Here is a 17805-nt window from a genome sequence, read left to right on the forward strand (position 1 = left end):
CGGTTAGCTCATTTTTTTCTCTCATTTGTCTATGCTCACTCTTTCTTTGACTACCTATTGCTCTCGATCTTATTTTGAATTGCCGTACTTGCCCTTGTCAAGACTGTTTAGACTTACAAATTACTAAGCCTCACGTGACCATGCTCTAAGGTGAAGGTTCACATTGGCGATCTAAAAGAATAAAATGAAAGGGAAGGCAAGTTATATAAGGGAGTGACATGAAAAACCCATCAATTGACAAACTAAACAAAAGAAGATTTTCAACTATTCACATGAAAACGTAAGTCCAAGTAGTAATCTATACTATAATAAAAGGGGGAGGGAAAGAAAACAACAACAACAACAACAACCACCCACCCACACACACACAACACCCCCCCCCCCCCCCCCCCCCCCCCCCCCCCCCGATTTGACACATGGTAGAACCAACATAAACCGACCAAAGTGCCCTGTGCCTCCACGCTCAACAACGCGACCGAAGTCCGTCATGTAGACTAGTGAAAATAACAGAATCTTAAAATATTCGCTAACTCTCTTCTCCTCCAACTCTTTTTTTTTTTAAAGAGAACCAAAAACTAACGTTAACATAGGAAATATTTACAATTTTCCCAAATTTTCCTAAATAAGGTGAAAATCCATGAGAGGGAGAGTGTGATTCACTACCATTTAATGAATGCCCTCTTTATACAAACAGGAAAACAAATGTTTCTATGGATCTCTTGGCAGCAAAGGAATTTCTTGATCTTTGAGGGTCCCTATCAGACGCCTAGTTTGAGAACTTTTTTTTGTGACATTAATTTACAAATCACCCTTCACTTTTTCACTTTTTCTCTTTCACACTGTTCACACTAGGTGGCGACAGATTTATGAAAGCTTGTTTCTTCCACCGGTTCAGTCTAAACCCAACTTGAGTCTAAACCCAACCTAAGTCTTTTTTTTTTTTTTTGCATAGTTGCAAAACTATGCACAAAACCTTATAAGCCTTTTAGCATCTTTTGTGTGTCCACACACGAGAGCAAAAGACTAAAAAGCTTAGATCACATAACGGAAAAGGGGGATAATTATGCTAACCTAAGTTCTTATGTAAGCAGCTTGAAAATACATTCATATTAAGGCCCTATAACATTTAATGGTCTAGTAACTTGTGTGTAGCCTAAAATAACATAGACATAGTGAACATTCATTAGAATAGATTCCTAATGAGCATAGGAAGAGTGCTTGGATGGAGAGAGCGCCAAAAGCATAACACCTAGTTAGATAGCCACGAACAATACTTTAAAAAGAGAACAATACTTTAAAAAGAGAGAGAAATTAAGCTATTGACAAAAGTTGAGGATCGGATTTACATGGAGCCAGTCCTCCCTCCAAAAGGCTTTGTATTATAGGTTTCCCCTATTCGCCTTCATTAGGGTTGGAGCGAGCTTCACCTCTTTCTTTGCAACTTGCGAGGCCAAGGAGTTGAGAGTGCTCAGATTGGTGCTGCGGCAGGGTGGAGCAGCGGTGTTGCTTGCTGGAGGTGGTCGGCTGGTGGATCTTGGAGGGTGGCTCACCCTGGGGATGGGTGGCCGGGCGCCTACAACCCATCTGTCTACGATCTCCCTGTGCCGGTCCTTCTTTTTTTTTTTTTTTTTGGAAAAAGTGGGGGCTGCCCCTCCTTACCCATCTCAGGGTTAAAATGGCGGCTGAGGTTTCGACTTTGGGGGCTGCCCCTCCTTACCCATCTCAGGGTTAAAATGGCGGTTGAGGTTTCGACTTTGGGGATGATGCGCCTGTGGGGGATGGGGGAGGTGGTGGCTGCCTTTCTTTGTTTGTGGCATCCTCAGGCCTGTTGTTCCACTCTCTAAAGGTGCTTGGCCCACCTGAACGGCTTGGTCTACTCTCTTCGGCCTGGTCCCCTTTTAGTCTGCGGTCTACTCTCTTCGGTAGTGCTTTGTTCGGCAGTGCGATGGATTGTTTGCTCTTTTTGGTGGAGGCTCCTAAGTGGCCGGTGATGGAGTGGGTGGGCTCCTCTTCTTGCGACATGCTTTGTGGTTTTTGTTGTGTTCTGCTACTACTCTTGCGAGGGTGGAGCTGTGCCCGGTGGTAGAGGGCAGATCTCCTGTGGCAACCTGCAGGGTGGTGATTTCGAGGGTGGCTTTATCTCATTATGGTAGTTATTTGTCTGCTACGGGGTGGCTCCCCTTGCTAGCCGATATATCTCATCTCTTTATGTCTCCTTTTTGAGCTCCTTATGTCTCTATGATGCCCTGGCTCGGATGATGAACATGGCTGGATATCATGTAATTTTTTGATTAATAATATAATCTTACTCACTTCTGTGAGTTCTGCTAAAAGAAAAAAGGTTTCCCCCATTCAAGGGAAACATTTTACAATACAATACTTTGTGTTTCTTCAATAACTTGTTGAAGCAATGAAGATGGAAGCTTCAAGCACCAAGCTTACACTTGAAAACACAACATCAATTTCCTCATGGTCTGAGACCCAAGAGCTCACACACCTTCAGAGATGGTGAGAACTAGCGGGGTATGAGAGTAGATCGAGAGGAAGAAGGAGTATTCTTATGAGAAAGAAGTATGTCTCTTCACATAATCACTCATAATAGCTTAACATAGCTTAGTAATTAGCATGGTAGAGGAGATGAGCATGCATTGGAGCTTGGCTCTAGGTTGGATTTGCATCACAAAGCGAAAAGTTGTTGGTGTAGGCCTCCTTTCTCACAAGCTTGGAGTAGATGATGAGCTTTTCATTAAAGCTTGAGAAGGAGAGATAGTCTTCTTTACTTCACACATGAGCTTGTGTGAGTGTGTAAGTGATAATGCCTTGCAAAAATCAGCCCCCTATCTCTCTTGGTCGACCCCTCTTGCTCTTTGCACATGTTGGCATCCTATTGGACCCTGCAAAGCTTAGCCAATGACAATTAAGAAGCATAAGTGATAGCCTTGCGACATGTGTCCCCCTTTCCCCTTTTGTGAGAGCTTTAGGTATTTAAATAATCCAATTAATCTCTCATTGGACCCTTTAGTCTCTTGGCCAATAGGAATCAGGCAAGCCATTGGGCTGTTGAATGCTCATTGGACCCCTTGGGAGACTGTCCAATAGTCTTCTAGAGAGCTTAATTTCTATTGGTTCTTTTATCAAAATTTTTAAAACGAATTAAAGTAAATTTACTCTAGCCTAATTCTCATTGGTCCACCTCAATGGCCATCCAATAGGATTTGAATGCACCTTGGGGGCAACTCGGCTAGGGAGCTAACATGTGTCCACTATGCTCTTTGTGTAAAGGGAGCTTGCAAGTGTGTTTGTGTGTTTCTCTTTCATCCCCTACATATAAGGCTGGCCCCCTCCTAGATAGGGATGTGGGAGGACTTTTGAGTCTTCCCACAAGCATCCAATTTACCCAAAGGCTTTACCATTGGACATTACCTTTGAATTTTGGAACCTTAGCATTTTGGAAGTCTTAATGGGTTGAACCTTAGGGTCTTTAAGGCCCATTGATGCACATTGCTCTTTTGCACGTGCCCCCTCCCCCCCCCCTCTCTTTTGAATCCCTATTTCCCCTCCTTTGGATCCCTACTGTGATCGGTTTGCGAGCCTAACCAATATTCTAGCTTTTTCTCCCCTGGTACTTCCCTATATTAAATGATCAATTTAAGATGAGAAAATCATTTAGGAGAATTAGATATTAGTTATTATGACAGTCCCTATCAGACGAGGACGGACACGGCATGTCTACTCTGACGTGGGCAAATGGTGAACAACGTCGAAGGAAAACACAGTCACACAGAGCGGACGAGCATGACTGTGGTATGTTGACATGGTAGCCACGTCGTGTCCAGGATCCCCTTCACTGTGGGCGACCCCCCCAAGCCGTCTCTTCCCCCCCAAAGCTCTTCTCACGCAAGTTGATTTGCTGTGTAGCACTTTTGCAGTCACACAGAGCGGACCAGCATGACTGTGGTATGTCGACATGGTAGCCACCTCGTGTCCAGGATTCCCTTCACTGTGGGCGACCCCCCCAAGCCGTCTCTTCCCTCCCGAAGCTCTTCTCCTGCGAGTTGATTTGCTGTGTAGCACTTTTTCTCGGGCTTGTCCTCCGCTTCAATGTGACTACCATGACGGACGTCCACTGATTCAAGAAAAAGTTTCCCCATCCAAGTAGTGATAGGTCACGCATGGCTGTCAGTCATGTGTGACAGCAGCCTAAATTTGGTGGTATGTATGTACACCACATAGAGATAGCTTTGTATGTATGTACCAGAGATAGCTTTGTATGTATGTACCAGTGCTCGAAAAAAACTTTTTTCCAAAAACTTGGCAAACCTACATACATAAAACAACAGAGGTAAATTGACAAAATTTGAAGGTTTTTACACCAAATTACACTATTTTTTTCAAAATTTTGTAGGTTTTCTCGCTTTCAAAAATAAAATTTAGAGGTAAATTTCAAAATTTGTAGGTGGGATTACACTAAACCTAGGTTTTTTCCGAGCACTGGTATGTACGTACACCACATAGAGATCGTGGAAAAAGGAAGGGTCAGCAATCATTTGTGGAAATTCACATGTTGAATGAACCACCCTCCTGGCATGTGCATTATGCACCAAACAAATCATGGCTAGTTAAATGTGGGTGCAAGTATGCATATGTTTAGCATTTGTGAGGACACTTTGCATACCGTTTTACTTTCAAATTTTGGCCTATCGTTTTTAATGCAAAAGAAGAATTTGTGGGTCCTTCATTTTTCCTGGACAAACTGTTTAGACAACACTATGACCTTGGCAATTCCAGCCCACATGCTAGTATCAACAATTCTTTGAACTTGTTGACAAACATTTGATTAAGCTCTTGTCTTCTGTTAGCATGTTTCCGTAGTATTCAAATAGAGCTCATGGTCAGCATACTCCTACATTGTGGGAGCAAAGAGGATAAGAGAGAGTGGTTGGAATCCCACGTTTTATGTTTCTTTTGTGTTTTTTGATTTTGCGCGCGCGCATGTGTGTGTGTGCGCGCGCGCACACACACACACACAGAGAGAGAGAGAGAGAGAGAGAGAGAGAGAGAGAGAGAGAGAGAACATGATGGATTTATGCACAACAGATTGTTGTAAAGTTGTAAAGGCTGATTTGGTGAAGATGTGGTTGGAAGAGAAAAAACAAGTAGCCTAGCTTGTGGATGTCTTGGTACCCTCCTTTCTTTTCTTTTGTTGCTTTGCTCATGGCTTACACTAAAACAAACACACATACTAGCATGTGCGCGCGCACGCACACACACGCACACACACACACACACACACACACACACACACACACACTAGCCTATTGGCTTGTCCTGAAACCAATAAATTAACCCTTAAACAAAAGATTTGTCTTATCTCCCACTTTTTCTCTCTCCCTCTCTCTAATAATCTCCCTCTCTCAACCTCTGTTTTAGGCTTGTAATCAGGCATGAAACCTGTAAAATAACCCTAAAGGTAAAAACCACTAGTTTTCAGGCATTGCTCCTAAAGGCTATGGACTCTCCCCTTAACTTTGACACTAGGACTATAGTATGCTTGCTCGATGTAAGCCATCTCATTCAAAGTCACCTACCATAATTAAATAACCTTGAGGCCTCCGAGGATACTTGATGGCTGGCCTTTTCTAGGTCCTATCCTACAAAAAATGTATCACCTCACTCTTGGAGTAATCTCCTGCAGAGTAGGCGACCATATCCTTCTCCTTGTTCCACCATGCTACCTCCCCCCGAATCCTTGATGGGCCTGTCTCTCAATCACACCGCATGGAAACATATGTTGGTCCTCTAAGTCTATACTCTACATTTTGTATTGAATGCTCCTTACACTATGCAGTACTTTGTCTATCTACATACTCTCTTAAACTGCATTGGTAGAAGATTTTCCCTCTCTCGTAGATTTCTTTTTGCTAACTTGCAGGAACCCATATTGCTTACAGCTAGAGGGTGGCTGATAGTATTAGATCGCCCACCTACATCCTATTTAAACTGTGAGGGAACTTCTTCCCTCACTTAGCCTTGCAAAGTTTCTGATTGTGATAAAAGGAGTGAGAGGGAGTGAGTGTGACAGCTTAGTGTGCAATGGAAAGATAGATAGCCCTAGAGTGATGGGTGTATATACAATGCACGGGGGAAAAAACCTCCTAAAGAGGGAAAAAATGCCCCGGCGGTCCTAGTGTGTTCACACACATCACTACCACATGTATATGATAACAAATCCCCCCTGGAGTGATGCGGTGAACAAGAGCTGGCACATGAGTAAAGGGAAGTGCCATGCCCTGAGGACAGGATCACTCCACAAAGGGGAGTAAGCCCAAAGCTTTGCGGAAAGCTTCAAGCTTCTCACGAGACAATGCCTTTGTGAAAAGATCTGCAAGGTTGTCCTGTGTTGGCACATAAGCCAAGCTGATCTCTCCTGCTGAGAGCCTCTCTATGACATAGTGGTAATGCACCTCAATGTGCTTTGTGTGAGCATGAAAAACTGGGTTCCTCGCAACTGCCAATGCGCTCTGACTGTCAGTGTAGATAGTGTTGGCAGTGTGCTGTCCAACACCCAAATCAGCCATAAGGCGTATGAGCCATACACACTCAACCGTAGCTGTGAAGACTACCCTGTACTCAGCCTCACAACTCGAAGTGGCCACAGAAGGTTGCTTCTTGCTCAACAATGATATACATGAACTGCCAAGCATGAAACAAAAACCACTTGTGGACACTTGCGTGTCAAAACAACCAGCCCAATATGAGTCCGAAAAAGCATGTAAGTCTGGCGGCAATGATAAAACAAGCCAAGATGTAAAGTGCCACTAAGGTAGTGGAAAGTCCTCTTGACAGCCTGCCAATGCTTAGACCCTGGGCTATGCATAAATCTGTTGACCTGTGAGACTGCAAACTGAATATCCGGCCTCGTGTTGCATACATAAATGAGGCAGCCAACAGCAGTTTGGTAAAGAGTGACATCAGCAGGATCGCCAGCATCATGTAGACTCAACTTCAAACCTGTTTCCATGGGAGTGGCAATAGGTTTGCAATCCTCAAGTCCAAACTTACATAACAATGTCTCTATGTAACTTTTTTGACACAAGGCAATACCACCATCACACTGCTTAAACTGTATACCCAAGTAATGATGCAACAACCCCAAATCTTTCATCTTGAAAGTAGCATTCAAATCAGCCTTAAATTCAGCAATGTGTCTCTCATTTGGTCCAGTGATCAGCAAATCATCAACATAAAGAACCACAATGAGAAGTACATCACCCTCACACTTTACATACAATGTGGTTTCTGTTGGATTGTTACGAAAGCCTTGTTTGACCAAATGAGTGTCAGCTTTCTCATACCAAGCACGAGGAGATTGCTTCAACCCATACAAAGCCTTGTTACATTTGCACACTTTGTCCTCTTGTCCTTTATGACAAAACCGCGAGGCTGCGTTACATAAACTTCCTCAAATATGTCACCATTCAAGAAAGCAGTAACAATGTCTGATTGATGTACATCCCAACCAAAATGAGCTACCAATGCACATAGAAAATGCACAGTAGTCATACGACAAGTGGGAGCAAAAGTCTCTTCATAATCTATGCCTTTTTGTTGTGCATAACCCTTTGCAACAAGTCGAGCCTTATGGCAATCGATCTCACCATCCGGCTTGCGTTTCAACTTGTAAACCCACTTCGTACCAATTGCCTTTTTGCTAGGAGGCAAATCACATAAAGTCCATGTGTCATTTTCTATAAGTGCATCATATTCTGATTGCATGGCAGCCATGCAATTTTTTGAATTTTGTGCTTCATCAAAAGACAGAGGCTCCTCAACATCATGTAAGCTAGACAAAGCCAAAGCATAACAATCTGATGCATAAGATGCATGGCGAGAGCCTGAACGAGTACGACTAGTCAAAGGTGCATCCAATTTACTGTCACGCAAAGTGTGCACCAGCCATTTTGGCATACCTCTAGCCTGCTCATTTTCAGCCCTTTCCTCATCAAGTACATCATGTACATCTGCATCAGTAATAGGCTGATCTGTAACATTTTCAGAAACCCCCATAGGTTGTACATTTGCCTCATTGGAACTTACATTTGTATTTCCACCACTGAAAAGAGACAACAAAGTGTCATAAATGTCCTGTGAGCTTACATTACTGTCTCTAGTACATGACAGCAAGGGCTGAACAGAATCTTCGACAAACACTACATCCCGTGAAACCAGAATACGTTTTGTTTGCGGATGATACAACCTGTAACCTTTGCTTTCAGCACTATAACCAACAAAAATACATTAGACAGCCTTATCATCTAATTTACTGCGCTGCACTTGTGGCACCAAAGCATATGCCAAACAGCCAAAAACACGTATGTGCTCAATAGAAGGCTTTCTATCATGCCATGCTTCATATGGAGTAATAGACTGCAACGCTTTCGTAGGACACCTGTTAAGTACATAAGTGGCACACATGATGGCCTCAAGCCAAAAAGAATGCGGCAAAGCTTGACTTTTGACCATACATCGTGCCATTTCCGTCAGTGACATGTTTTTCCTCTCAGAAACACCATTTTGCTGAGGTGTATAAGGCACTGTACATTGGTGTTTTATCCCACGACTAGCCAGAAATGCATTAAATTCATGAGACATATACTCCCCCCCTCGATCGGAACGGAGGGTGTCCATAGAACATTTCGAGACATTTTCAGCCATAGCCAGAAATTTTTTGAAGCACATAAAAACTTCGGACTTCGCTTTAAGCGGAAATACCCATGCATGCCTGGAGTAGTCATCAATGAAAGTCACGAAGTACAGGTAATTGCCCAAGGACGGAGTTTGCATGGGCCCACAAACATCACTATGCACAAGCTGCAACCTGGATAACTGAACCATCCTTTGGAAATTTAGAATGCTGCATCTTACCCAAAATACAGCCTTCACAAACATGTTTGACAGGTGCTTCAAGAGGCGGCAAAGAAGCAACCATATCAGATTTCTGCAAACGCAGCAAACTGGAAAAATTCAGATGACCAAAACGTGCATGCCAAAGTTTTGCATCTGAAATAGCCCTTGAATTTGCAACAACATTTGCAAAATTTTGTCCACACTTGTCATAAAAAGTGAGCTTATACAGCCCACGGCACAAAAGCCCAGATGCAACAATTTCATCACCAAAACTGAGATCATGAACTGTACATCTGTCATCCACAAATTTGACTACAAGTCCAAGTCTATCAAGTGAAGATACAGACAAGAGATTCTTCTTGATCCCAGGTACATAAAGTGCATCAACAAGTGTGAAGGAACTGCCATTAGCAGCAGTGAGCACAATCTTTCCAACTCCCTGAACTGGATAAGAGGCGTTGTTGGCACAAGTGACTGAATTCCCATGAGGGATAGACTCGAGAGAGGTAAAAAATTCACGATGTGAAGTAATGTGCTTTGTAGCACCACTGTCGAAATACCACACATGTGAATCTGTAGCAACTGACAAGCATGCATCATGGACAGCAGGATTGTAAGTGCACTCTGCGCTAAAAGCCCATTCTGCATCAACATCAACAACACAGTCTCCTTTCACAGAAGACTCAACAATGGCTGCATTTGTAGTGGAACCAGCATTTGCAGTGGAACCACCCTCTTTCTTCTTAGCCTCATTGGCCTTCAACTTAGGACACGACTTGATCAAGTGATCATTGGCTTTACAATAATGGCAACGCATCTTCTTTTTGCCCTTATCACCAGAATTGCCAGACGAAGTACTGCTAGCAGAAGCATTAGGAACATAATTTTTGCCACTCGCAGCAGAACCATAAGAAGTGGCTGCATTACTGTTACCACCCTTTCTTTGAGAAGCAATAAAATCCTGTTCAACTTCACGCTGCCTAGTCCTGTTTTTTCTAGAAAGTGACTCTTGCAACAACAATGTGCATAATGCATCAAACTTGACAACTTCAGGATTTCCTTGGGTCATCAGTCTCCAAGTACTAGCAAAAGTCTAGTAGGAATCTGGTAAGGCATCAAGAACGGTCTGCACAAGGGAACTGTCTGAAATGACTTCACCTGCACAAATAAGCTTCTCATTGATATCCTTGACACTAGCAAGGAAAGTGTCCATATCATCTTCCTCATGCATAATCTTCGACTCCAGCTCTTTACACAGCAAAGCAATTTTAGCCTCAATGCGGCTTGCATAAAGACCTGCTAAAATATCCCAAGCCTGTTTTGTAGATTTTGCTGAACGGATGTGAGGAACAATGGTGTGTTTCATAGACAACGCAATCAATGCATGAGCCTACGCATTCTTAACATCCCAACGAGCTTGTTCTGCCGTAGGCAAAACAACTCTAACAGCTGCAATCCTTGCAGCAAGGCCTGCAACATCCTCAACATCGCCTACATCCTCAGAACCAGGACGTACATCAATGCCCTACACAATGTTCCAGACACCCTTTGACACAAGAACATGTTGCATCATATAAGCCCACATAGGGTAGTTGTCCCCATCCAACCTGTCCTCAGCAGCAGCAAACATCTTGAACACATCTGTGTTGTTGTTGTCAGCCATGGTAAATGCTGTACTTGATGTGAAAACTGCCCGAAAATAGGAGAAACGGAGCGGGAACAACCTGTGCTATATAGCACAAACCGTAGAAGACTATAAGGCACCTGTTATGCAGAAAATGGAACGGACAGAAATTCTGCACAAAATGACGAAATAGCCTGTGCAGTACTGCCTATAGTGGAAACGGAGGCCGAAATGAGCCCAAATCAAAATTCTCAGCAAACCAAGCTCTTCGAGCTATCCCAAAATATTTGTCGACCTGCGAACGCTCGCCAAAGCTCATTGAAATCGGAGAAAGTGAGCAGGCATGTGCTGGAGCAGCTGGCGACTAAGCCCGGGAGGACGTGACCTGCTCTGATACCAATTGTTGGAATTAGGGTTGCAGAGAAACACACACAGATTGGAGAAGACGAAGGAAGCTCAAGGCACACAATAGAGAGTGTGTTACTTAGTGTGAAATGGAAAGATAGATAGCCCTAGAGTGATGGGCGTATATACAATGCACGGGGGAAAAAACCTCCTAAAGAGGGAAAAAATGCCCCGGCGGTCCTAGTGTGTTCACACACATCACTACCACATGTATATGGTAACAAATACTTGGCTAAGACTAATGATATTGAATGTATCTATTTCCCCCTATACTTTATCATTTTGTAATGGTACATCAGTGATCTCGGACTTCTGAGCTGAATACTAAAGGGTATTTATAATAATTTTCAAAACATCCAACTCAAGGTGAACCTTGAAGGAAATAGTACATATCAGCCATAAATTTGTAGGTTGGCTTTCAACGCTTCCTTATAATTTTCCAGGACTCCCAGAACCTGCACATCAGTTTTAGGGGTGAAGTTAATTGGAGATAGTATTGACTCTTTCAGGGTAAGGTTAGTCCAGGCCTTGTATTCTTGTAGGTTGAATTTACACAGGTTTCTTCTTAGAAACGTGGCCCAAAAGTCATCTGAATCTATACTCCTCAACACCCATTTGCCTGCCATCTTTGTAGCTATTAAATTTACATTCAGTAGCCTTGTCTATTGATGAGAGTAAAAGTTTGGTAGACACTCCTACTTCCCTAGGTTCACCTAGACATGCATGGACTTTTTTTCACGACTGGCAACTAGACATTAGTGCTTTAACCATGTTACTCCTTGTGTTACTCCTCACAAGGAGTGGTTTAGCATGTTTTCTGCTCTGAGACAAGATGGCGTTCATGGTGTGGGTGACATTCATTGGCACTTGGCCAGTGGGAGTATGATCGTGCTCCATGATATTCAATATGTGCTTGGTGCTTGTAGGAGTTTGATCTCCATCTCGCAGCTTAGAGATCATGGGTGTCATGTTCAATTGATTGATGTTACTTGATGAGGAGAGGTTTTCTTGTGATAGCACGAGGCCACCGTGGTACTCGTTTGACTTTTCTCTACATGCTTGGTGTCAAAGATGCCCTAGTCTTTGTGAGGCCATTGCCATGCAGACGTTTTTGTAGTCTAGGTGAGTATACTTTACTGATGAGAAGTGTGACACCACTTTGCTTATTGTGAAAGCAGGGTTTGAGGAGAGACATGTAGAACATGATAGCTCTTTGAGTGCACGACTAGAGAAATCGCCGATGGTGGTGATGGGTTTCGAGGCTTTTCCAGTCAAGGAGCAAAGCACTTAGTCACATGTACGAGATGGTGCAGTCTCAGTGACTTGGCAGACATGTACTTTTGCAGATGAGCTACAGAGTGTTGTGCACGACATGTCCATAGATGCAAAGTTAGAGCGGCCATGCTCTAGCAAGACGGTGGTGGTGACAAGTTTCGAGGCTTCGACAGTCAAGGAGAAAAGTAGTGAGTCACATGTACAAGACGATGGAGTCTCAGTGACTTGGGCAGACATATACTTTTGCATAAAGTGTTGTGCATGACATGTAGGTAGATGCAAAGTTAGAGCTGTGTCTTGCTAGAGCAACCATGCTCTAGAGAGACACATTGGATTTATCCTCTTAGAAAAAAGATTCCTCCTACCAGGGAGATGAACGATATGGAGTTCTTTGACATGCTCATGCTAGAGGTTAATATGGTGATGCTAGGACATGTAGATACAATCCCTGAGTGATGACTATCCTAGACTCAGGATTGATGCATCCATATGTGATTAGTTCTAGTGGTGATGCTTGAGGGTTGAGATACCTACAACAGATAGACTGGCGGAGGTCATTGCACATGGCGTTGATGCGATTGGCATGGATATGCTGATAGAGATTACATGTTTTTCATCTCCATTTATTTGTACATACCTTATTCTTTACTAGTTAGAAGAATAAGGGGCTCTCTCACACACATAGTGTAGAGCTACTCCACCCACATTCTGTGTCCCCTCTCTCTCTCTCTCCCTCTCCGCACATGCACCGCATCCGCACACCGTAACAAAGTAAACATTCTATCCACTTTCTTTCCTTGTGCAACCAACCTTACATTCTTGTTATGCCCTTCAACAAAGAGACCATCAAAGGTAAACCTCACCTACAAGCCCCACTCAAAACCATCTGCCCAATGAAAACCAAATTCTTTGTAAGATTGGGTACATGTAATACATCAACCAAGTACTTCACTTTCCCATCAGCCAATAGACAATGATACATTTCTTGTTTGCATAATGGGTTGTGAGGTATCATCCCCAATCTCTACATAGCCAAGACTCTGCAAAGTTTGTATTTCCTTAAACCACTCACGATGACTGGTTGTGTGATGTGATGCACTGGAATCCACATACCAAACATTATCACTAGTTTTTGCCACATTTGCAAACATACTGTTTAGCATGTGCTGCACCAGAAACATCCTCTTTGTCTCATCTACATTCTTGCTAGTTGTTGCATAATTATTTTGTTGCCTCCTGTCTAGACATTCACGTTCAAAGTGATCATGTCTTCCACAACCCCAACATACTACATTTTTGTGTTGACCTATCGTATTACACTGCACATTTCCCCGACATCTTGGACTCCTCTTGTCTTGAAAGTTTTCTCAATGACATGTATTCTATTTGCGATTGTTATTATGTGCTTGTGTTTGGTGGTTGCCTCTTCCTAGACCTCCTCCATGTCCTATATCTCTTCCTCTTCCTCTTCCTCTGTTGTTCTTGAAAAGGAACCGTTCAAAATTATTTCTATCCTACATAGAGAAATCTTCCGCAAGTTCCTTCTCTTCCACAATCAGTAAGGACACCAAATGTGTAAATGAGGGAATGTTCTCTTGAAAATGTGTGCTAATCTTAAACTATTTTTGTTTTCTGGACCCCAACCTCCTAGACATACTTCCACTTTATCATCATCATCAATTGTAGCACTAATCAATGCAATTGACTCACATATGTTCTTTATCTTCAATGAATAGTCATTGATAGAGACACCAACGATAGTAAGGTATCACAAGACTCCTTAGGGGTGTGCACATCTTGTATGTGCTCAATCATAGTGTCCTGCACACTCACAAAAATCCAATACACGAACTTTCGATCTCTCTTGTTCTAATCTTTAAACATCTTTATCTACGCAATACTTGCATCCTTCTCTAGTAACGATGGTGCTGTCTCATGGTCTCCATCAATGTATTCCCAATAACCTTTACCCATACGGAAATTGGTCATTCTAAACTTCCAAGCATGGAAGTTTTTCTTATCCAGCTTCTCACTAACAATCTGGTTAAATCCATCATAATTCTATGACATGTTTCTCACTCTTCATCAAGTCTCTCAGCAGCCTGCTGAAAATAGTCAGTTACCACTTATAGCCACGATATGCATACATACACTTGTTTCACAATATCAAATAGTATCTGTGAAAACTGCAACCAAACTAAAGCTTTCTATAACTCTCTAATGTAAATTTGCAAAACCACAAACCTGAGCATTTCCGCATGCAAACACACTCAAACTCCAAAACATGGGTCGAAACGTGCCGAAAATAGAAATTCGGCTTACACTTAAAGTCCAAAGGACTATTGTAGCCCAAAGGACTCTCACAATCCAAAGGAATGTATAGAACCCTAAGATGCACAATCTCCAAAAAGAATCACCTCAATTAGAGATTAAATGATGATGGCTCTCAAATATCTCGATGCCACGTTCTATGTTTCTTTTGCTTGCTGTTCCAAGCTCCTCACACAGAACCAAGCTCTGATACCATGTTGAGAGAGAGAGAGAGAGAGAGAGAGAGAGAGAGAGAGAGAGAGAGAGAGAGAGAGAGAGAGAGAGAGAGAGAGAGAGAGATCTTGAGCTCTTGCAAGCACGCGTGCACACACACACACACACTATAACATTTAATGGTCTAGTAACTTGTGTGTAGTGGAAAATAGCATGAACATAGTGAGCATTTCATTAGAATAGATTCCTAATGAGAATAACAAGAGTGCTTGGGTGGAGAGAGCAACAAAAAGTATAACACCTAGTTAGATAGCATGAACAATATTTCAAAAGAGAGAGAAATTAAGCAATTGACAACATTTGACGACTGGATTTGCATGGAGCCAGTCCCCCCTCCAAAAGGCTTTGTATTATGGTTTCTCCCATCACGAGAGACATTTTACAATACAATTCTTTGTGTACCTTCAATAATAGCTAGTGCAATGAAGATGGAAACTTCAAGCACTAAGCAAAACACTTATCAAATACAACATCAATTCCCTCACGGTCTCAGACCCAAGACCTCACACACCTTCAAAGATGGTGAGAGCTAGTGGGGTATGAGAGTAGATTGAGAGGAAGAAGGAGTAGTCTTACGAGAAAGATATACGTCTCCTCACATAATCACTCTTATTAGCATAGCTTAGCTTAGTAATTAGCATGGTAGAGGAGATGAGCATGCATTGAAGCTTGACTCTTGGTTGGATTTGCATCACAAAGCCAAGAGTTGTTGGTGTAGGCCTCCCTTCTCACAAGCATGGAGTAGGTGATAAGCTTTCCATTAAAGCTTGAGAAGGAGAGAGAGAGAGTCTTATTGCTTCACACATAGATTGTGTGAGTGTGTAAGTAAATAGTGCCTTTGAAAAACATTAGGGAAAATTTGGACTCACAAAGGGGCCTTATAAGGAGGTTGACTTCCTCTCTCATGTCCAAAATGGGTGTGTGGTAAATTTTTTGCAAATCAACTCTAAACTTGGCGAAGATTTGGCAGTTAGAATCTATTCTTCAGGCTCTTTCTATTGATATATAGCACGCCACGAGATTCTTCATATTTTGAAAGATTCTATTTTTGATTCTCTAGATTCTAGACGGAGTTGTCACATCACAAGAGAATCAAAAATAGAATCTTTCAAAATATGAGTAATCTCATGATGTGCTATATATCAATAGAAAGAGCTTGAAGAGTAAATTCTAATTGTCAAATCTCCGCCAAGTTTAGAGTTGATTTGCAAAACTTTTACCGCACGCCCATTTTGGATATGAGAGAGGAAGTCAAACTCCTTATAAGGCCCCTTTGTGAGTCCAAATTTTCCCTAATGTCAGTCCCCTCTCTCTCTTGGTCGAACCCTCTTGCTATTTGTTCATGCAGACACCCCATTGGACCTCCCTAGGTTTAGCCAATAGGATTTGAGGAGCATAAGTGATAGCCTTCTGACATGTGTCCCCTTTTCCCCTTTTGTGAGAGCTTTAGGTAATTAATGAATGCAGCTAAACTCTCATTGGACCCCTTTGCCTCCTCACCAATAGGCATCAGGCAAGCCATTGGGCTGTTGAATGCTCATTGGACCCCTTGGGAGACTGTCCAATAGTCTTCTAGAGAGATTAATTCTTATTGGTTCTTTTATTAAGTGTTTTTAAATTGATTAAACTAGACTTAGTCTAGCCTAACTCCCATTGGTCCACCTCCAAGGTCATCCAATAGGATCTGAGTACATCTTGTGGGCATCTGGGCTAGGAGATTGACATGTGTCCCTCTGTCATAATAATCAATATCTAATTCTCCTAAATGATTTTCTCATATTAAACTGATCATTTAATGTGGGGAAGGCCAGGGGAGAAAAAGCTAGAATATTGGTTAAGCTAGCAGACCGGCCACAGTAGGGATCCAAAGGAGGGAAAATAGGGATCCAAAGGGGGGGGGGGGGCATCTTCAAAAGAGCCATGTGCAACAATGGGCTAAAAAGACCCTAAGGTTCATCCCATTAAGACTTCCAAAATGCTAAGGTTCCAAAATTCAAAGGTTGTGTCCAAAGGTCAACCCTAGGGAAAATTGGATGCTTTGTGTGTGCCCTAAAAGTCTTTGCACATCCCTACATGGGAGGGGGCGAGCCCTAAAGGTAGGGGATGAGAGAGAAAGCTACACACACACACACACACACACACAGGCTCCCTTTACACAAAGGGAATGAGGGACACATGTCAACTCCCTAGGCCAGATGCCCACAAGGTGTGCCCAATTCCTATTGGAAGACCCTTGAAGTGGACCAATGAGAACTAAGCTAGAGTAAATCTAGTTTAATTAATTTAAAAACATTTAATAAAAGAAACCAATGAGAATTAAGTCTCCTAGAAGACTATTGGGCAGTCTCCCAAGGGGACCAATGAGCATTCAGGAGCCCAATGGCTTGCCTGATTCCTATTGGCCAGGAGGCAAAGGGGTCCAATGAGAGTTTAGTTTAATTATTTAATTACCTAAAGCTCTCACAAAAGGGGAAAGGGGGACACATGTCAGAAGGCTATCACTTATGCTGCTTAACACCCATTGGCTTGACTTGGGGAGGTCCAATGAGGCAAAAGCCAGACCAATTTAGCAGGAAGGGCTCGCCCAAGAGAGAGAGGGGGCTGATTTTTGCTTGGCATTGACACACACACACTCACACTTGACCATGTGTGAAGAAAGAATACTCTATCTCCTCCCAAGCTTTAATGGAGAGCTCATCACCTACTCCAAGCTTGTGAGATAGAAGCCTACATCAACACTCTCTTGGCATGTGGATGCAAATCCAACCAAGAGCCAAGCTTCCATGCATGCTCATCTTCTCTACCAAGCTAATTACTAAGCTAAGCTATGCTAATATGAGTGATTATGTGAGGAGATGTACATCTTTCTCGTAAGATACTCCTTCTTCCTCTCAATCTACTCTCATACCCTGCTAGCTCTCACCATCTTTGAAGGTGTGTGAGGTCTTGGGTCTGAGAACGGGGATAATTCAAGTTGTGTTTGATTAAGTGTTTTTCTTAGTGCATGAAGCTTCCATCTTCATTGCACTAGCTAGTCTTGAAGGAACACA

The sequence above is a fragment of the Adiantum capillus-veneris genome, chromosome 14, assembly GCF_014529385.1.
Source record: "Adiantum capillus-veneris isolate H3 chromosome 14, ASM1452938v2, whole genome shotgun sequence".
NCBI lineage: Eukaryota > Viridiplantae > Streptophyta > Polypodiopsida > Polypodiales > Pteridaceae > Adiantum > Adiantum capillus-veneris.